Raw genomic sequence first — 22,969 nt, forward strand, 5'->3', positions numbered from 1 at the left:
TAGAATAGGTATTATTTCTTCTTTGAATGTTTGGTAGAATTTCCCAGGGAATCCATCAGGTCCTGGACTCTTGTTTTTTGGAAGGTTTTTGATCACTGCTTCAATCTCGTTACTGGTTATTGGCCTATTCAGGTTGTCAATTTCTTCCTGTTTCAGTCTTGGCAGCTTATAAGTTTCCAGGAAGGCCTCCATTTCATCCAAAATCTTTTGAGAGGAACTTGCGAATAAATTGATACGCTTCTTCAAGGAAAAAACCCAACAGATAACCATTCAATGACTAACACTTGCTGGGTGCTTAACATGTTTTGGGCTGTGCTCTGAGTGTTATATCACTGAATCTTCACAGAATTCCTGTGAAGTATGTAATCCTTATTTTACAGTTGGGAAAACTAAGGTGTAGAAAACTGAGGCATCTTGGCCAATATATTAGTCATGGTTCTCCAGAGAAATAGAATCAACTGGGTGTGAGAGAGAGAGAGAGAAAGAAACAGTGAGAGAAAGACAGAGAGAAAAAGACTGATTTGCTCTCAGGAATTGGCTTACACAGTTGTGGAACTTGGCAAGTCCAAAATCTGATGAGGGAGGCTGGTAGGCTGAAGACTCAGGAAAGAGGTGCAGTTCAAGTCTGAAGGCATTCCACTGGCAGAATTTTTTCTTGCTCAAATGGAGTCTGTCTTTGCTCTCTTAAGACCTTGAACTGACTGGATAAGGTCCACTCACACTGTGGGGAGGAACCTGCTTTACTCAAAGTCTACCTACTTAAATGTTAATCTTTAAAAAAAAAAATCCTCAGAGAAACATCTAGAATAATGTTTGACCAAATATCTGCACACCGTGGCCCAACCAAGTTAATGCATAAATCAACCATCACACTCAAGACCCCAGGACTAGACCCTAAGTTTCTCTGATTCCAAATCCACAAAGACTCTTAACAGACCAAGGTTCATTTTAGGATTGAACTGAGTCCATGTCAGCAAATATTTCAACTCCAATGGGGGCCCTGTCCTGATCCCCATTCTAGGTCCAAGGGTGCAAAGATGTTTTCTGAAATGTGTAACACATAAAGACAAAATATTGTCACTAAAAGATAAAGAGGAAATGATATGACTATGGTCACTTTAACAGCATCTTGCAGAGGTATTAAACTGGATAAAATTGGAACAGAACATTTCTCTTTTGTTAAACCATTTCAATCTGGATTTTTCTAGGAACTAAATTTTTTACTGAAATATTGTAAGAGAACACTGGACTTTTCATAATATGGCTTAAGAAGGGCAACTCTTTTTCAACAGTTGATGGTCTTTATACAAAAGAATGGAAAGTTGTCATATTTCAAAAAAAATTAAGTCTCCTGCTTTTCTGAGCATTTTGTCAGAGAAGCTGGAGCAAGGCCAAGTTATCTGGAAAGAGGAGTCAATGAGCCCCTTGGAGCTGGAGGTGGGGAGATGGGGAAGCTGGGAAGAATGCCTGGCATGGGGAAGAGCAATGATGGTGGTGAAGGAGGACCTGGAGAAATAGCCAGGTAATGTAATCCCTTCCGTCTCCCCCACCTTCCTTTTAGAAAATTATCTTTGCCCTCCTAATGGCACACAGTAGATACTCAGCAAATGTTTGCCAAAGAAATGTTTGAGTAACAGTAGTTAAGTGCTAAGAAAAATGCAAAAGACAAGTAACATACAGACCCTACCATGCATGCTTGAAACTGTGAAGCAAATCAGGATCCATATTTTCTTGTGAGGCTCCAGTTCACTCTTTTTCATTGCTGTAGAGTATTCCACTTGTAGAATTACAACTTATTTATCTCTTCTACTGTTGAAGAAATTAGGGTGGGTTCCAGCTTTAAGCTAGCCTGAACGCTGGTGCTAAGCATAGTCTCACATTCCTCCAGGACTAAACTGCTGGACAGTAGAGGTTGTGTATCTTCAACTTTAGTCAATAACATGGAATTCTTTTCCAAGAGATTCTACCAATTTACATTCTTACATTCAAACTTGGTATAGTGAGACTTTCTAATTTTTGCCAATCTAATAGATGCATAATGATATCTCACGGGGCTTTAATTTGCAATTATCTGATTGCCTGTGAGACTGAGCACTTTTCACATAACTTGGCCAATTAGAACTCCTCTTTGGGTTCAAACATTTATCTGAATTTTGTGTTGGGTCTTTTGCCTTGTTCTAATAGATTTGTAAGAGTTCCTTAAATATTCTACATGTTAGTGCTTCGTCAGTTATAAGTGTTGCAATGATCTTTCCTAATTTTCTGGTGGGTTTGTCTTTTTATTGCCTTTATCATGTTTTGGGAAAACAGAGTTCTTAACTATAGTATAGTCAGTTTTATGTCTTTCCCTTTATGGTTAGTGTTTTTTATATCTCCCCCATCCAGATGTCATAAAGATATTTTCCTACATTAAAATTTTTCTAATTTTTCCTTTCATATTTAGGATTATAATCTAACTGGAGTTTTGTGTGTTTTTTTTTGTGTTTGGTTTTTTTTTAGTTTTTGGTAGGATATCCAATTTCATTTTTTCCATATAGATAATTATTCTAGCATCATTATTTTTAAAGATTTATTTATTTATTTTAGAGAGCGAGAGGTAGGGAGGGACAGAGAGAGAGAGAGAGAGAATCTCCACCAGACTTCCCGCTGAACACGAAACCTGATGCAGGGCTCGATCTCACAACCCTGAAATCATGACCTGAGCTGAAATCAAGAGTCGGAGACTTAACTGACTGAGCCACCCAGGTGCCCCTCTATCAACATTATTTTTAAAAGTATCCTTTCCCCACTTCTCTCCAATGCAACCTCTGTCATTTTTCAAGTGTTTATACATGTGCAGGTCCATGCATATGCATCTTCAAAAAAAACCACAATAATAAGTTCATACTTCTCCTAACATGATCCAACTATCCTGCATACAACCAAAACCTTACTAACCCTTTAACCAGAAGAGGATGCAAAATCCTTGGGTCCTATTTACTCTTCTAGATACCCCATAACTTAAATACTACTATATAAAATTAACAATACTTAAATATTGTGTTATACAGTCAATGCATTTTATGTTACATGAAAAGAAGTGAGAAGACAAAGATATTATAGACACACAAACATTCATAACAAAATAAGGAGGAAATACAACAATTACAGTTCTCATTTCTGGATAGTTGATATTTGTAACTACCTGCTTCCACTACCCATTCAGTATTTCCTTTGCCTTCATCAAATATGTCAGTTGGTCTTGGTTCTTTACTTGGTGGGGTGACTAAAACCTTCCCTTCTGAAGGGTCTCGGCCTTTAGCAGTCCTGCCTGAATGGGGTTGTGATTTTCCATTGACTTTCATTCACAAGGAGTGCTGATACTAAGAAATGCCCAAGAGGTCTCCTATATTCTGAACATACCCTTTCTTACCTCCACCATGGAGTAGCAGTCCCATTTACCCTGGTAGTCATGGTCCATCACAGTAACTCCCTTCTCTGCCTGAGTTTAAAATGACCTGGTGGCAGTCTTAACTTCTGGTTCAGTGGAATCATTGCCATGTATCCTGGTGGAAGCATTCCTTGCTTTGAACTAAGACCTGTCCGTCAGCAGGGTATAAGGTCACAAAAACAGGGAGCACAATTTTTGCTAGTGGGTCACTATGGGTAATAGTGAGTGGTGCCATTTCCTATTTCCACCCCTCGATTCCTGGACTAGCGAGTCTTGGCTATGGGAGAAGTAGCATCATATATTGAATCCTGTTTCAGGGCATATACAGGCTCCTAGAGAGCCTTGTCCCAGTCCTGTAAGGTACTGATTGCCTCCTGATACTGTAGCAGAGTTTCAAAAAGTCATTCTACTGTTCTATCAAGCCAGCTGCCTCAGGATGGTAGAGAACATGGAAAGACCAGTGAATTTCATGAGCATAGGCCACTGCAGCACTTCATTGATATGAAGTGAGTTCCTTGATCAGAAGCAATGCTATTTGAAATACTATAATGGTGGATAAGTCCTTCCGTAAGTCCATGGATGGTAGTTTTGGTAGGTGCATTATGTGAATGGAAGGCAAATCCATATCCAGGTGTGTCTGTTCCATTAGGAACAAAATGCTGCCCCTTCCATGATGAAAGTGGCCCAATGTAATCAACCCACCACCAGGTAGCTGGGTGATGCTTCCTGGGAATGGTAGCGTACTGGGACTCTGTGCTGGTCTCTGCTGCTGGCAAATTGGGCACTCAGCACAGCTGTAGCCAGGTTGATTTTGGAGAGTGGAAGTTGATGTTGCTGAGTCCATGCATAACCTCCATCCCTGCCTCCATTTGCCACTTTGTTCATGAGCCCACTGGGCAATGAAAGTGATGGCTTTGAAAGAGGCTGTTTTCTACAGAATGGGTCATCCTATCCAATTGATTATTGAAATCCTCCTCTGCTGAGGTCACCCTTTGGTGGGCATTGACATGGCACACAAATATCTTCATGTTTTTCACCAACTCAGAGAGATCAATTCACATACCTCTTCCCCAGACTTCCTTTTTACCAATTTTCAACTTGTGTTCCTTCCAAGTCCTTGATCCCAGCAAAACCATTGGCCACAGTCCATGAATCTGTATATAAATGCACACCTGCCATTTCTCCTTCCAAGCAAAATGAACAACCAAGTGTACTGCTCAAAGTTCTGCCCACTGGAAAGATTCCCTTCACCAATGTCCTTCAGGATGTCCCAGAAAGGGGCTGTAGTGCTGCAGCTGTCCACTGTTGGGTGGTGCTTGCATATTAGGCAGAACCATCTGTAAACCAGGCCTGAGTTTTCTCTTCTTTTACATTAAACCAAAGCAGGTCCAGCATTTCTAACTCACTTACAGTGGGCCATGTTTTTATCAATGTTTTAGCCAACCAAACAAACTGTCAGAGTCCTTTTTAACACCCCCCCCACCCAAGCTGCAACATTCAATACAGAATCCCTGCTCAGTGTGCCCATCTCAATAAATGTGGCCTGACCCAACTTGAGGTTTCTTCTACCATTATTTCACACACTTAATATCCATTCCTACAAATACTCTCTGGATTTCTGTTTCTATAAATTAGAAAACTCAAGCAGTTCTTTTGGAAGGTAGTGCACCTCATGGGTCACATTTTGCACCTCACTTTTAGTGGCCTGCTGGGACTTGCGTTTAATTACAGGTTGCTATAGATAGAATGAATGTTTGTGCTCCCCACAAATTTCTATGTTGAAATCCTAACCCCCAAGGTGATGATATTAGGAGGCGGGGCCTTTGGGAGGTGTGGCTACTCATGAACAGGATTAGTGCCCTTATAAGACACCTTAAAGAGATCCCTCACCTCTTCTTACAGTGAGAAGAGGACTGTCAATGAGGAAGCAGGTCCTCACCAGACACTGAACCTGCTAGCTCCTTGATCTTGGACTTCCCAACTTCCAGAGCTGTGAGAAATCAATTTCTAGTGTTTATAAACCATCCAGTCTATGGTATTTTGTTATGACAGCCCAAACAGACTAAGACATTGCCTAGAAGCAAAGAGGGGTGGTGAGAGTAGGTCCTGAGGAGAATCAGTATTGTCTTTCAGGGCAACTGCCAGAGGAGAAGCCATTACACTTTCTGCAGGTAATGCAGATTAAATCCCCACAGGTGGGAATAGAGAGGCTGTTTCTACTGGCAAAGACAAATCAGAATTAGCAGTCTTAAGGCCCCCAACTCCATCAGTTTTCTCACATGTCCCCATTCCAATTTCCAGGATCTCATTCCTTCCCAATCAGTGCCTTTACCTTAATAGCAGACACCTGTGAGGCTGAGAATTCAATGTGTGTTGAAGGTCAGCCACTTCCACAATGAGGTTCTGAGTTTGGCTCTCAGCAATCTCAGCCCTGCTGTAGGTGATAAAGGTCTCTTCCAGGGCAGATAGACACTATTAAGTCATTTATGTGATGCTTGAGTTGGGAAATTGAATCCCTGAGCTCATCCTTTTCTTCCCCTACTTTGCTCAGTGATGTTAGGGGCAATCAGCCAATCTCATTATCTATTTTTTGGTTTGACAAAAATGTTTGAAGTACCATATACACGGTCACCCAGATCCTTGCTTCTTACAAGTTAATTAGGTGGATTAGGATACCCAATGGTGATATTTTGCCAGGTCATGCTGTGGACTATCAGTGCTCTCTTTACTACAGGAAACAGTCATTAGTGTCTTCAAATCTAATCAGATTAGACAGCCAATTCCAGAAGCCCCAAAACCAATTCAGAAAATTCATCCTTAAGATTCTAGTCCTCTAGAACCACTCCTGGTACCAGAATCTGTATTAGTCAAGGTTCTCCAGAGAAATAGAAATATATATATATATATTTATATATATATAAAATAAGGAATTGGCTCATGCAATTAGGGAGACTGTTGAGTCCAAATCTGCAGTGTGAGCTGGATAACCCAGGACCTAGGACAGTGTGGGGGAGGGGGGTGCAGTTCCAGTCCAAAGGCTGGCAGCGTGGAGATCCAGGAAAGCGGATGGTGCAGATGGAATCTGAAGGCAGTCTGCTGGTGAAATCCCTCTTGCTCAGGGAGGCTGGTCTTTTTGTTCTATTCAGGCCTTCAACTGATTTGATGAGGCCTACTCACATTATGGAGGACAATCTGCTTTACTCTACCAATTAAGATGCTAATTTCATATGCAAATACCCTCACAAAAAGACCCAGAATAAAATTTCTTTTTTTTTTTTTAAAGATTTTATTTATTTGAGAGAGAGAGAGAATGAGAGACAGAGAGCATGAGAGAGAGGAGGGTCAGAGGGAGAAGCAGACTCCCTGCTGAGCAGGAAGCCCGATGTGGGACTCGATTCCGGGACTCCAGGATCATGACCCGAGCCGAAGGCAGTCGCTCAACCAACTGAGCCACCCAGGCGCCCCGACCCAGAATAAAATTTTACCAAATATCTGGGCATTCTGTGGCCCAGTCAAACTGACACATAAAATTAACCATCACAACTATTATTTCAAACATATCATGTTATTCACAATATTCTATAAAGACAATGAGGGAAAGGAAGCACTTGGTAATCCAGAGAGAAATAGTAGGCAAAAATTTCTCAAAGATTCTTTTCTATAATTACAATATTAATAGAACTTTAACATAAATTTATGAATGTTTTAAAACACTGGTTTCTATATATTTCATATTATTCTTCACACTAATACAATCCAGATGTCAGCTGGAGGCCTTTCTCTGCCCACAAGTCTAGGCAAAAATGTTTTATTTCCAATGCTTATAAATTCTCCTCACTTCTGCTTCTAGAGCTCTGCTATGTTGCCTAGCCCTATGGTTTTAGACAACAGTGACCCCAATATGAGACTCATCCTCTTTTTTGATTTAAACAAAACTGACACCCAGACTGAGTTTGGTAGATTTTACTGGAAACCCTGGGCTGAGAAAGGTATCTCAGAACACAGCTCATATCCTCCTCCCACATTTCAGGTTCCCTCTCCTCTCTGCCTTTTACCCTCCCTTTTTCTGCCCAAAATTTCAATTTTTGTACCTCTTTCATGCAAAGCAATTTTAGCACCCAGTGAATTAGTTGTGTACTTCTCAAATGCCATTACTGGTTTGTTTGTCCTGTTTCCTTTGCAAGGGATAGGAACTTAGCCCAAACCAGCTTAGGGCAAAAGAAGAATTTATTGGTTCCTGGAATTAAAGGACAGGTTTAGCAACCAAACTGCAGGAAGAGGGATTTAGCTGTACTCAAAAACCACCGGGAGGCGCCGGGGTGGCTTAGTTGGTTAGGTGTCTGCCTTCAACTTGGGTCATGATCCTGGAGTCCCGGAATCGAGCCCCATGGTGGGCTCCCTGCTCGGAGGGGAGTCTGCTTCTCTTCCTGCTCCTCACCCGCTTGTGTTCTCTCTCTCTCTCATTCTGTCTCTCTCTCTCTCTCAAATAAATAAATAAAAAATCTTAAAAAAAAAAAAACACTTAAAAAAAAAAACAACCAGGAACTAAAATCTGCTTCTTTCTTTGCAGACTGGAAACAAATCCCATTCTTATCTTTCAGGTTTCAACCATCTGGGAGGGGTACCTTAGCTTCCTTATGGTTCAAAGTTCAAAAATGCTGGGCAAGGACTCTCAGTGGCCTAACTTACCCAGCTGTCCAACCCCCGATATGATGTGTGTGTGTGTTCATATAAGAACACAGCACCTCCCAAGGAAACCAAATACTTGAGGAGGAGGAGCTGTTTCCAGGAGAAATGAGGGGTTTCACCATAGACTTTAATAATTTCAGCTGCCCTTAGGGGGAAATTGGACGGGGAGATGAACCATGAGAGACAATGGACTCTGAAAAACAAACTGAGGGTTCTAGAGGGGAGGGGGGTGGGAGGATGGGTTAACCTGGTGAAGGGTATTAAAGAGGGCACGTTCTGCATGGAGCTCTGGGTGTTATACACAAACAATGAATCATGGAACACTACATCAAAAACTAATGATGTAATGTATGGTGATTAACAAAACAATAAAAAATTACAAAAAACTATTTCAGCTGCCCTTAAGTAAAATATTGGATAACAATTTCTCTAATTTCCACAAGTTTAAGCAAAATGGCATCAGATCACAGAGGAGGGGGCAATGAATATTGCACGCCAGGTAGCAAGGAAAAATACTTCAGAAACCTCTTGAGGTGAGCCTTTAGGATTAAGTGTGATTTGTCAAGCCAAGAAGGGATTCCAGGGAGAGAGACTTCCAAGCTTGAGCAAATGGACATAAATACATCCTCTTCCAGACCTCTCTTTTTATACTCTGGGAAAATATATTTGAAGCCACCACAAAACAAAGGATAAAAGTATCCTTTTAGTGCAAGGATAGAGGATTAAATGATCTTTAGTTGGACTGAAACACAAGCTGTGTGAATAAACAAGTGAGTAAATCCCCCTACAACTTGACTTTCTCATATGTTACATAAAGATGTAATGGTACCTTAAGGCTCAAGTGACGATTAAATGAGATAATCCCTTAGCCAATGCTTTCACACATAATAAACGCTCAAAAAACCCGCTAGACATCGGCAATTATACTCATAAATGTAGCTGGAAATTTGAATTAAATGCTAAACGCCGGCTAGATTCCATTTTTTAAGTATTCAGAGTGAACTCGTTATGCAAACCAAACATCGTGAGGGCAAAATATTTAAAAGTACTCCTTTTAATAGACCAGATACGTACAGTGCCACAAAACCGGGAGAAACCAGGAAACAGAGCTAACGAGTGGCTAAAGCCATTCTAAACATGCTCTGATTTTGTGAATTGAGACAGGTGAGAAACAGTGATAAACCTACAAAGAGCTCCCCGGGGACCTGCGGAGCGCCGGGATTCCGCTATCCCGGGTAAGCTGCGGCGAAGGCATAGCTCGGGGACCCACACAACTCAGACGCGCAGGAGCACGGACTCTGGGTCTGGCCCCACCTACAACGAGCACGCCATGCCAGGCCCCGCCAGCCCTCCCCACTCCGTCCGCACCAGAACCCCGCCCCCGCCCCTCGGCCGGTCGACGTCCTCGGCGGCGCAATCGTGACGTCACTTCCCGTCGCCGGCGCGCACGTGGGAGGAAGTGCTGGTGCCCGCGGCCGCCGCTCCTGCTCGTTTCTGGTTACGTTCGTCCGCCCGCCGGGCCGCTTCCTCCAGCTGGGCAGCCGCAATGGGAGTCCCGGCTTTCTTTCGCTGGCTCAGCCGCAAGTACCCGTCCATCATTGTCAACTGCGTGGAAGAGAAGGTGAGGAGGCGCCTCCCGGCCGCCCGGCTAAAGCCCGGTGCTCAGGCGCGTTTAGGCCGCGGCCCTCGGCGCCCGCCGCCAGCCCCGGGGTCACCGTGCTGGGTCCCGCGCCGCCCTGTCGGCCCGCGGACAGCGGCGGTCTGACAGGCGGTTGGGCGCCGGCACCCGGAGTCGGGGCCCGGGAAAGCGGGCGGGGCGGGGCGAGGGCTGAGAGGGGTACGAACTCGCTTGAGGGCTGTTCCTCCCTCGCCCGCTTTTTCCGGGACCGGAAGGCCCCGCCCACGGCTTTGTTTCCTCCCGGCACCGCGCGTTTGGGTTTCGGAAGAGTCTTAGGCTTTTGAACCACTCCCGGCCCGTCCACAGAGTTAGTTGGTTAGGGCTGCTCAGATGCTGATCCTGGACTTTAACAACCTTATAAAGTAATACCCGGCGGCGAGCTTTTTTGTTGTTTACCCCAGTGCGAGAGGCCATTTGTTGCTGTAGTTAGATTCGACGGCAAAAGCAGCCGTCTAGGGCAAGATAGAAGTCTGATAAGTGCCCCCTTGTCTAGGTCCCCTACTGTTGGACAGCTTGCTTGTTAAAATTTTCGGAATTCCTGTATGCACTCGAACAATACACTTTGTTGTTAGTTTGTTAATACATATATAGACTTTTGCCCATTCTTCAGTTTTGTATTTATCGTTTCCGTGTTTCCAGTCCAAGTTCGATTTTGTAGTCTTAATTAGAATTTTTGGATTGGGAAGGTTCAGGGTCACATCTTGCCTCCCACCTCTTCGTTTTTGAAGGAAGTATCCAGCCGTCACTGTGAAAACTTAACTTCTTTTGGTAAAGGTGGTGAGATCTTGATTTTTATTTGTTATCCAAGGGGGGAATTGAAAGCCTCGTTTTGATGGTATTCCCAGTATTCCTTGTTTTTTTCTGAAAGAGAAACTGTTAAACTGAATGCTCGTTTCCTTTGTTTTTTAAAACTTTTATCAAATTTAACGTACATCTCATTCCATTTTTACTTTCTAGTGATAACCACTTCTGTTTTGGTTCTATTTCTGAATATCATGCTTATTCCTGATTTATTGGTTTTGGGTCTAGCTGTGGATTTCTAGCTATGATAGAAGAGGATTTAGTCGCTCATGCAATCTCCCCCCCCCCATTCTCCTAATAATAGTACATCGCTATCTTTATTTCTTCTAAGGGTAAAGTTGATAATTTTAATGTGCCTTTATTTTTTATTGTATCTTCTATATAAAGATCACTTGACTTTTCACTGTCGAAGCTTAGGTATTAGCTTTTCTACTCCGGCTGCCCTTACTCTTCACCTCAGCTCGTCAGCAACACTTTTCCCTTGTTGGCATCCAAAATTTAAATTGTCAGGGCGTTGGCAATACTGATTTGTTTTAAAAGCTAAAAAAATTAGGGGCACATGGGTGGCTCAGTCAGTTAAGCGTCTGATTTCAGCTCAGGTCATGATCTTGGGGTCCTGGGATCAAGCAACGAGTTGGGATACGCGCTCAGTGGGGAGTCTGCTTGTCCCTCTGTCGCGCGCCCCCCCCCCCCCGGCTTGTTCTGTCTCTCTCTCAAATAAATAAAATCTTTAAAAAAATAAAAGCTGAAAAAATCAAATAGTATTGTCAGTTATTCTCACTATGCCGATTCAGGTTATGTGCTGCTTTTGTCTTTTTCTTGGTGTTGCTTTTCTTTTCCTCTTTAGGTCGTTCCCAGTCCAAACTCCCTCTTGTCTCAGCCTATCAAGTCCTCTTTCTTCTTGGAGACTGCTTCTTGAGGTTTTTTACTTCTATTGCTGTCACACCTGGTTATTTAGGGTTGCTGGAAAGCTGTTTCTTGAGATTTTTAACAATTTCTTTCTTCAGTTGGAGGTACTGTGTTCTGATCATCTTTCTTGGCTTAAATCCTTGGTTTTTTTTTTCAGTCGAATTCTTAAGAAGTGCTGTGTGGGATATGAGTTTTCTGAGTCCGTTGTATCCTTGTACACATGAATGATCATTAGCTAAACGTATTTTGAGTTTGAAAATACGTTTCCCTTAAAACTTTGAAAGCATTGTTCTTTTGACTTCTGTCATCCAGTGTTGTTGATGAGAAGTTGAATGTAAATGTGATTTATTTATTTAACCGACACACTTATGTAGTGTTTAACATGTACCAAGTGTTGTTCTAGGCACTTTACAGATTTATTAATTCTTCATAACCGTATGATTATTACTATTATAGATGAGAAAACTGAAGCACAGAGGGGTTAAGTAATATACTTAAGGTCACTCAGCTAATGTCAGAGCCAGTGGAACACCATGCTCTTTAATTTCTGTGTTGTTCTGCTTTCATTCTTTTGTAGTTGATCTATTTTTCTTTCTGAATTTTTTAAAGATCTTTATATCCTTGGTAGTGTAAGCTTTCATGATTATGTACTTAGGTATAGGTTTTTTAAAAATTTAAATTCATTTTGATCAGTACTTGGCTGACTGAGTCTGGAAACTTGTGTTCTTCAGTTCTAGAGAATGTTCTTTGATTTTTTTCCTGACCTTTTTCTCTGCCCTCTGAATTCTGGATACTGCGCCTCTGATTGATTTATTTTTCATTTCTCTCTGTTCTTCCTTCCCCCCTCCCCTTTTGCAGAGTTATTGAGATGTAATTGACCTACCCCAAACTGCACATATTTTAAGTGTACAATTTAATAGATACTGACTTAGGTGTACATCCATGAAACCATCACCACAATGGAGATAAATAAACAATACTCTAAAACATTCCATCTGCCCCTTTGTTATTTCCCCTTAAAGCCCCACCCTGTTGCCTATCTTTAATCAACCGCTGGTATATTTCTGAATCTATAGATAAGTTTTTATTTTCTACGATTGTGTATAAATGGAATTACATAGTAGGCATTCTTTTTTTTTTAATGTGGTTCAGTTACTTTCATTCAGAATAATTATTTTGAAGTTTATTCGTGTTACGTGTAGCAGCAGTGTGTTTCTTTTTATTTTTGAGTAGTTTCTATGTTGTGCATATATTAAATTTTATTTATTCATTCATCTGATTAAGGAACATTTGGATTGCTTCCAGTTTGGACCATCAAAAAAACCCAAAAAACAACTATGAACATTGGTGTCCAAGCCTTTGTGTGGATGTATGCTTTTATTTCTTTGGAGAAAATACCTAGGAGTGAAATGATTGAATTGTATGGTAGATATGTGGTAATTTCAAAAGGAAAAATTACCAGACTGTTTTCCCAAGTGGTTGTGCAATTTTGCATTGCCACTAGTAGTTTATGAGAGTTCTAGTTGCTCTGTTTCTTTGCCAACACCTGGTATGGTTAGTTTTTTCAGTTTTAGTCCTTCCAATGTAGTTTTATCTCTTGGTTTTAATTTGCATTTCCCTAATGACAAATGATGTGGAGCATCTTTCTGGGTGCTCATTTGCCTTCCATATATCTTCTTGAGTGAGATGTCTATTCAGATCTTTTGCCCCCCCCCCTTTTTTTAAGAGAGGGAGAGGGAGAAAGGGGGGCAGGGGCAGAGGGAGAGAAGGAATCCTAAGCAGGCTTCATGCCTAGTGCAGAGCCCAACGTGGGGCTCCATCTCAAAACCATCAGAACATGACCTGAACCAAAATCGAGTCAGCTGCTTAACTGCCTGAGCCATCCAGGTGCCCCTACATTGATTTTTTTTTAAATTGTTAAACCACCTTGCATTCCTTGGATAAATCCCACTTGATCATGGTATATTATTTTTATGTATTGTTAGATTCAATTGACTAAAGTTTTCTTGAGAATTTTTACCTTTATGCTCAGAAAGGGTATTTGTCTTCCAGTGTTCTTAGGTGTTTGTCCACTTTTGGTATCAGAGTAATTTTGATGTCAGATTGAGTTGTGAAGTGTATGCCCTCTTAGTTTTCTGGGAAACTTTTTGTAAAATTGGTTTTATTTCTTAAGTATTTGGTAGAATTCACCAGTGAAGCCATCTAAACCTAAAGTTTTTTGAGAATTCTACAAATTCAGTTTCTTTTCTTCCTTTTTTTTTTTTTTTAAAGATTTTAATTTTTTATTTGACAGAGAGAGTACAAGCAGGGGGAGCAGCAGGCAGATGGAGAGGGAGAAGACCTGAGCCAAAGGCAGATGCTTAACCGTCTGAGCCACCCAGGCGCCCCAACAAATTCAGTTTAAGTGAACATAGAGCTATTCAGATTATCTTTTTTTTTTTTTAAGGAGTTTGTGTGTTTCGATTTTTGTCCATTTCATCTAGGTAGTCAAATTTGTTGACATACGGTTGATCGGTTGTCCTAGGATTCCTTACTATCCTTTTGCTCTCAGTAGAAAATGTAGTGATGTCATCTTTCTCATTCCTGATACTAATTATTCTTTTTTGTTTCATTATCAGTCTGGCTAGAGTGATCTCAAAGAACTAGCTTTTGATTTCATTCATCTTTTTTCCCTGTTGTTTCTTCTGCTTTTTATTGAATTCTGCCCTTATTTTTGTTATTTCTTAAGCTCACCCTGGGTTTAGCTGCTTTTCTTGTCCTCATTTCTTAAGATGGCAGCTGAGGTCATTGCTTGGATACATTGTTTCTTCTCATGTAGTTTTGGAGTGCCTGCTACTGCTGTGTCAGTTACATCCCACAAATATTGACATGTTGTGTTTTCATTTTTATTCAGTAACAAATACTTTCTAATAAGTATTTTTGACTTCTTTGGCCCTTTGGTTATTTATAACTCTTAATTTTCAAATATTGGGGATTTTAGACTTTGTCACTGATTTCTAATTTAGTTCACTGTCGGAGAACATACTCTGCATAATTTGAATCTTTTTAAAGTTTACCTGATTTGTTTTATGGCCCAGAATATGGTGTTGGTAAATGTCGTTTTGCCTTAAAACAGATGTAAGTTCTGCTGTTGGGTGGAGTGTTTTGTAAATGTGATCATGTTGGTTGATAGGATGTGGAAGAGTTGAACAACACTTACTAATTTTGTTTTTTCTATCAATTACTGATAGGGGTATGGAAATCTATTATATATATAATTATTTGCTTACATCTGTTTTTTGTTTCAGTTTTGTTGGTGTTTGCTCCTTGCATTATGTAGCTCTTTTATAAGGTGCATAAATGCTTAGGATTATTATGTCTTCTTGAAGAATATGCTCCTTTATCGTTGAGAAATTAACTTTTTGGGGGCTCCTGGGTGACTCATTTGAGCATCCGACTCTTGGTTTCAGCTCAGGTCGTGATCTTGATCGTGGAATTGAGCCCCGCCTCATCTGCTTGTGATTCTCTGCTTCTTCCTCTGCCCCTCCCCCACTCATGCTTTCCCTCTCTCTCAAATAAATAAAATCTTTTTAAAAATTATCTTTTTTATCCCTGGTATCCCTGCCCCTTTGTTCTGAAATCTGTTTTGTTCAATATTAAGATAGCCAGATCTTCTGACTAGGTCTATTTCTTTTTGTGTCTTTATATTTAAAGTGTGTGTTTTTATAGGCAGCATAGAGTTAGGTCTTGTTTTTGTATACTGTTTGATGATCTCTCCCCTTTTTTATTGTGGCAAAATACACATAATATGAAATTTGCTATTTTAACCATTTTTAAATGTTAAGTACTCACAGTATTGTGAAACCATTACCATTATTCATTTCTAGAACTTATTCATTGTCCCAAACAAACTCTATGCATTAAACAATAATTCTCTGTGCTCCCTCCTCTCTTACTTTCTGTCTTGTGAATTTGCCTGTTTTAGTTACCTAATGTAAGTGGAATCATATAGTATTTGTCATTTTGTGTCTGGATTATCACTTAGCATAATGTTTTCAAGACTTACCATGTTTGCATGTATCAGAATTTCATTCCTTTTTAAGACTAATAATATCCCATTTTGTGTGTATGTATATATATCATATTTTGTTTGGGCACTTGGGTTATTTTTACCTTTTGACTATTGTGAATAATGCTGCTGTCAACATTGGTGTATAATTATCTGTATTCATATCAATGCTTAGGGTATATATCTATGAGTGGTCCCTGCTTTCAGCTCTTGGGGTATATGCCTAGTGGAATCACTGGATCTTGTGGTAATTCTGTTTACCTTTTGAGGAACTGCCAGACTGTTTTCCTAGTCTCCACTTTGTAAGCAGGGCATTAAGGACATTTACATTTCACGTGAGTGTTGGTATGGTTAGATTTAAATTTATCAGCTGGTTTCTGTTTCATCTGTTCATTGTTTCCATTTCCACTTCTTTTGGATTGAGTATTTTTTACTTCATTTTATCTTTACTTTTGATTTAACTACTCTGTTCATTCAACCATCAGGTTTTCACTTTGTGTCCTTGGCTTATATAGGCCTCCATTCATTAGCTTTCCATTCTTAAGAAAAATGCCTTGGCACGCATGGGTGGCTCAGTCCGTTAAGCATCTGCCTTAGACTCAGGTCATGATCCCAGGGTTCTGGGATCGAGAGCCCCATGTCTGGGTCTCTGCTGAGCAGGGAGCCTACTTCTCCCTCTACCTTCCGCTCCGCCTGTTTGTCCTCTCTCCGTGTGTGTGTGTCTCTCTCTCTGTCAAATAAATAAATAAAAATCTTTTTAAAAAAAAAAGAAAAAGAAAAATGCCTTAAACTCTCCTAAACTCTAAAGAACTAGCGCTTCTTGCATTATACTGCGCTGCTCCCTACAGTCTCTGTCCTCTGGTTATTTCGGTGTGAGAGCTGAAACAAGGCAATGGCGTCTTGTTTGACTTCAGCTGGGAGTGTTCATGTTGGTGGACTCAAATTTTTCACTGCTCTGCTCATGTTTGTGAATGACTGTGAGAGTGCTGCAAATATTGATTTGGGGGTTACCAAAAAATTTTTAGTAAGTAGGTGAATTAGCAAATAGAATTCATGAATAATGAAGATCAGTGGTGTATATGCCACACAGGGTAGTTGTGTGAATTAAATCAATTAATACGAGTTAAGTGCTTCAAACATTGCTTTGTACAGACACTTGATATTTCAGAATGTTATTGCTAAATTAAGTTTCAGGAGTTTGTATGTTCAAGTAAAAGTGGGGATATATTTGTGTCTAACTTTTGGTAATATTGTGTAGTGTAAGATAGTGCTCTGTTTTTATGTAGTGAAATCCAGGTTTCCTACCCTGCTTTTTTTTCTCTCTTCCTTCTATTTGATTGAGTACTTTTTTTATGACTGGCACTAATCTAAGGAGGGGAGGAGGGACAGTAATGAACAAGGAGGCTGTTGGTTCCTGATTCTGCATTCAGTTTTGCTCAGTATAATATTTTGGGGGGAGATGGCTGCTACATTTTTAGATAATTTTATTGAGATACATGACTTATGTACCATACAATTCACCCATTTAAAATTTATAATTAAATGGTTTCTTGTATATTCATGGATGTGGGCAACCATCGCCACAGTCAGTTTTAGAACATTTTCATCACCTCAGAAAGAAACCTGTACCCTGTAGCTACCAACCCACTATCCCCTGCCCCTGCTACTCGTATCCCTAAGCAACCACTAGTTTACTTTCTGTCTTTATAGATTTCTCTATTGTGACTTTCATGTGAATGGAATCATATAGTCTGTGTTTTTTTCTGGGTGGCTTCTTTCACTTAACATTATGTTTTCAGGGGCGCCTGGGTGGCTCAGTCGTTGATGTCTGCCTTTGGCTCAGGTCATGATCCTGGGGTCCTGGGATAGAGCCCCGCATTGGGCTCCCTGCTCCGCGGGAAGCCTGCTTCTCCTCTCCCACTCCCCCGCTTGTGTTCCCTCTCTCGCTGTGTCTCTGTCAAATAAATACATAAAATCTTAAAAACAAAAAAAATTATGTTTTCAGGGTACGTCCATGTTATAGCATGTATCAGTTCTTCCTTTTTTATGGTTAAATAATGCTTCATTGTGTAGATATATCACATTTTGTTTATCCATTTGTGTGTTGACGGACTTTTGGGTTGTTTCCACCTTTTGACTGGTATGAGTAATGGTGCTACATTCACGTACAGGTTTCTGTGTGGACCTGTTTTCATTTACGAGGTATATACCTAGAAGTGGGAATTCTGGATTATAGGGTAACTCTATGTTTGATTATTTGAGGAACTGCCAGACTGTTTTCCTAAGTGGCTGCAGCATTTTAATTCCCACCAGCAGGGTTTCAGGGTTTTAGTTTCTCCACATTCTCACTAACACTTGTTACTTGACTTTATTTTCGCCATTCTAATGGGTGTGAAGTTGATATCTCACTGTAGTTTTTTTTTTTTTTTAAAGATTTTTTATTTATTTATTTGACACAGAGAGAGTGAGCACAGGCAGGGGGAGCAGCAGGCAGAGGGAGAGCGAGAAGCAGGCTCCCTGCCAAGCGGAGAGCCCGATGTGGGGCTCGATCCCAGGACCCTGGGATCCTGGTACCATAGTGTCTTGATTACTGTTGCTTTGTAGTAAATTTTGAAATCAGGAATTATAAGTCCTCTAGTTTATTCTTTTTTGAGGATTATTTTCTATATTCTGGTTTTCTTGCAATTGCATATGAATTTTACAATCCACTTCAGAGTATAGATTTTACATTTCTTTGATTAATTTTAGTTTTAGGATACTATTATGACTGGAATTTTTTTCTTATTTTTGAATTGTTCATTGCAAGTGTATAGAAATTAAATTGCTTTTTTTATATTGATCTTGTATCCTGCAACCTTGCTGAACTCATTCTAATAATTTTTTAGTGGCTTCCTTAGGATTTTTAATATACGAGATCACATCATGCAAATAAGGAGTTTTACTTCCTCCTTTACAATCTAGATGCTTTTTCCTTCTTTTTCTTGCTTAATTGCCCTGGGTAGAACCTCCATGACAGTTTAGAATTGAAATGGCAAAGAGTGGACATCCTTGCCTTGTTCCTAACCTTAAAGGAAAACCATCTACTTCATTACCATTAAGTATGATGTCAGCTGTTTTTTTTTTGTAGATGCCCTTTATGTAAGGCACTTATCTTCCATTCCTAGATTTTTGAGTTGTTTGGTTTTTGTTTTTAATCATGAAAGGGTGTTGGATATTCTCAAATGCTTTTTTATATCTGTTGAGTTGGTCATGTGATTTTTGTCTTTCATTCTATTCATGTTATGTATTGCATTAATTGATTTTTTGTTGTTAAACCAACTTTGCATTGCTAGGATAAGTCCTACCTTGGTCATGCTGTATAATTCTTTTCATATATTGCCAGATTCAGTTTGCTAGTATTTTGCTGAGGACTTTTACATCCATGTTCATAAGAGTCTGTAGTTATGTTTTCTTGTGATATCTTTGTCTAGTTTTGGTTGTCAGGATAATATTGGCCTCATAAAATGTGTTGGAAAGTATTTCTTCCCTTTTTTTGGAAAAATTTGTGAAGAGCTGGTATTAATTCTTTGGTAGAATTTAGTGGAGAAATCATTTAGGTTTGGGTTTATTTTTTTTTTTAATTAAGATTTTATTTATTTGTCAGGAGACGGAGAGAGAGAGAGTGGGTGCGCACAGCAGGGGGAGCAGCAGGCAGAGGGAGAAGCAGGGAGCCCAATGTAGGACTCGATCCCAAGACCCTGGGATCATGACCTCAGCTGAAGGCAGATGCTTTTAACCAACTGAGCCACCCAGGCATCCCTAAGCTTGGGCTTTTAATTGTGGGTAGTTCTTTTCTTTTTTCTTTTTTCTTTTTCTTTTTACTGGTTTTGCCTCATATAGGTTTATTCAGATTATTTCTTTTGTCATTTTTGTAGCTTGTCTTTCTTTATTTTTTTTTTTTAAAGATTTTATTTATTTATTCATGAGAGACAGAGAGAGAGAGAGAGAGAAGCAGAGGGAGAAGCAGGCTCCCAAGGAGCAGGGAGCCTGATGCGGGACTCGATCCCAGGACTCTGGGATCATGACCTGAGCCGAAGGCAGATGCTTAACCATCTGAGCCACCCAGGCGCCCGTAGCTTGTCTTTCTATGAATTTGTACATTTCATCTAAGTTATCTGATTTGTTGGTGTACTATTCATGATCCTTTTTGTTTCTGTAAAGTTGGCAGTAACGTCCTCTCTTTTGTTTCTGAGTCTAGTAATTTGAATCTTCTCTTTTTCTAGGTCAAAGTGACAAGGTTTGTTGATCTTTTGAAAGAACCAATTTTTTGGTCTCATAGGTTTTTTCTCTTTATCTTTTTATTTTCTATTTTATTTTTCCTCTAATGTCATTTCTTCTGTTGGCTTTGAGTTTAATTTGCTATTATTTTTTTAGTGTCTCAAGGTGCATATATGCACGGTTATGTTATGGATTTGAGGTCTTTCTTAATATAGACATTTACAGCTATGTTTTTTTTTTGAACACTGCTTTGACTCTATACTCTAGACTTTGGTATGCTGTATCTTCAGTTTCATTCATCTCTAAGTATTTTCTTTCTTTCTTTTTTTTTTTTATTTATTTGACAGAGAGCGAGAGAGAGAGCACAAGTAGGCAGAGAGGCAGGCAGAGGGAGAGGGAGAAGCAGGCTCTCCATTGAGCAGGGAGCCCGACGTGGGGCTCGATCCCAGGACTCTGGGATCATGACCTGAGCCGAAGGCAGCCGCTTAACCGACTGAGCCACCCAGGCGCCCCTCAAAGTATTTTCTGATTTCTCTTTTGATTTCTTCAATTCACTGGTTATTCATTCATGAGTGTGTTAATTTCCACATATTTATGAGTTTGCCAGATTTCTTCCTTTTATTTCTAATTTCATTTCATTGTGGCTGGAGAACATATTTTGAATTATTTTTGTGCTTTTAAATTTCTTGAGATTTGTTTTACAGCCTAGTGTTTGACCTGCTGGAAAATGTTCCGTATGCAGTTGAGAATGTATATTCTGTTGTTGGGTGGAGTGTTCTTTAGAAATCTGTTGGATGTGGTTGGTTAATAGTGTTCACGTCATCTATTTCCTTATTGATCTTCAGTCTAGTTTTACTCATTATTGAAAGTGGAGTATTGAAGTCTTTACTTTTACTGTTGAATGGTCTATTTTTTTCATTTGTCATGTATTAAAAGGCTGGTTTTTTTTTTTTTAGTTTTTTTTTTTATTTATTTATTTGACAGAGAGAGGCACAGCGAGAAAGGGAACACAAGCAGGGGGAGTGGGAGAGGGAGAAGCAGGCTTCCCGCCGAGCAGGGAGCCCGACGTGGGGCTCGATCCCAGGACCCCGGGACCATGACCCGAGCCGAAGGCAGACGCCCAACGACTGAGCCACCCAGGCGCCCCAAGGCTGGTGTTTTAAAAAATGTTTTTTACAACAGCTTTTTATTTTATTTTTTAATTGAAGTATAATTAGCACACAGTGTTATTTAGATGTACGCAGTGTTAGTTTCATTGTACAGTATGATTCAACAATTCTATACAGTACTCAGTACTCATCAGGGTGTAATGCATTCTAAATCCCGTTTATGTTTCACCCATCCCCTCATCCACCTCCCCTCTGGCCACTATGAGTTTGTTCTCTGTATTTAACAGTCTGTTATTTGATTGTCTTTTTGTCTTTTGTTTTGTTTTGTTTTTAAAACTGTACATATGAGTGAAATCATATTGTATTTATCTTTCACTGTCTAACTTATTTCACTTTGCATTATATTCTAGGTCCATCATGTTGTTGCAAATGACAAGATCTCATTCTTTTTAATGGCTAATATTGTGTGTGTGTGTGTGTACACACATATATATATTACAATTTCTTTATCCATCTGTGGATGGACACTTGGGTCACTTCATATGTTGGCTGTTGTAAATAATGCAGTAAACATAGGGGTGCATATATCTTTGAATTAGTGTTTCTGTTTTCTTCGGGTAAATACCAGTAGTGGAATTAACTGGATCATATGGTAATTCTGTTTTTAACTTTTTGAGGAACCTCCATACTGTTTTCCACAGTGGCTGCACCACTTTGCATTCTTACCAACGGTACAGAAGGATTCCTTTTACTCCACATCCTCGCCAACACTTATTTCTTGTGTTGGTTTTAGCCATTCTGACAGGCACGGAATATCTCATTGTGGTTTTGATTTGCATTTTTCTGATAGTGGTGTTGAGCATCTTTTCCTGTGTCGGCCATTTGTAGGTCTTCTTTAGGAAAATATCTATTCAGGGCCTTTGCTTATTTTTAAATTGGATTATTTGGTTTCTTTTGGTGTTGAGTTGTATAAGTTCTTTATATATTTTGGATATTAACCCCTTATAGGACAGATCATTTGCAAATATCTTCTATTTGCTAGGTTGCCTTTTTGTTTTGTTGATGGTTTCTTTCACTGTGCAAACATTTGTTTTGGTATAGTGCAAGCAGTTTAATTTTGTTTTGTTTCCCTTGCCTGAGGAGACATATGTAGAAAACTATTTTTATGGCCAACCTCAGAGAATTATTGCCAGTGTTTTCTTCTAGGAGTTTTATGGTTTCAGATCTCACATTTAGGTCTTTCGTTAACCCGTTTTTTTTTTTTTTTTTTTTTTTAAGATTTTATTTATTTGAGAGAGAATGAGATAGAGAGAGAGAGAGCATGAGAGGGGGGAGGGTCAATGGGAGAAGCAGACTCCCTGCTGAGCAAGGAGCCCGATGCGGGACTCGATCCTGGGACTCCAGGATCATGACCTGAGCCGAAGGCAGTCACTTAACCAACTGAGCCACCCAGGCGCCCCCGTTAACCCGTTTTGAATTTATTTTTGTGCATGGTGTAAGAAAATGATTGTTTCATTTTTTGCATGCAGCTGTCCAATTCTCCCAACACTGTTTGTTGAAGAGACTGTCTTTTCCGCATTGTATATTCTTGCCTTCTTTGTCATAGATTAATTGACCATATATGCATGGGTTTATTTCGGGGTTCTCTGTTCTGTTCCACTGATCTATATCTCTTTTTGTGCCGGTACCATACTGTTTTGATTACTACAGTTTGGTAGTACATCTTGAAATCTGGGATTGTAATACCTGAAGTTTTGTTCTTCTGTATGAAAATTGCTTTGGCTATTTGGGGTCTTTTGTGATCTCATACACACTTTAGTATTACTTGTTGTAGTTCTGTGAACAGCGTTATTAGTATTTTGATAGGGATTGCGTTAAATCTGTAGATAGCTTTGGATAGTATGGACATTTTAACAATATTGGTTTTCTCAGTCCCTGAGCATGGAATATCTGGGTCATCTTCAGTCTTTCATCAGTATTTTATAGTTTTTAGAGCACAGGTTTTTTTCACCTTCTTGGTTAAGTTTATTCCTAGGAATTTTTTTTTT

This window comes from Leptonychotes weddellii, chromosome 10, assembly GCF_054177405.1.
Source record: "Leptonychotes weddellii isolate Sample4059 chromosome 10, ASM5417740v2, whole genome shotgun sequence".
In the NCBI taxonomy this organism is placed as follows: domain Eukaryota; kingdom Metazoa; phylum Chordata; class Mammalia; order Carnivora; family Phocidae; genus Leptonychotes; species Leptonychotes weddellii.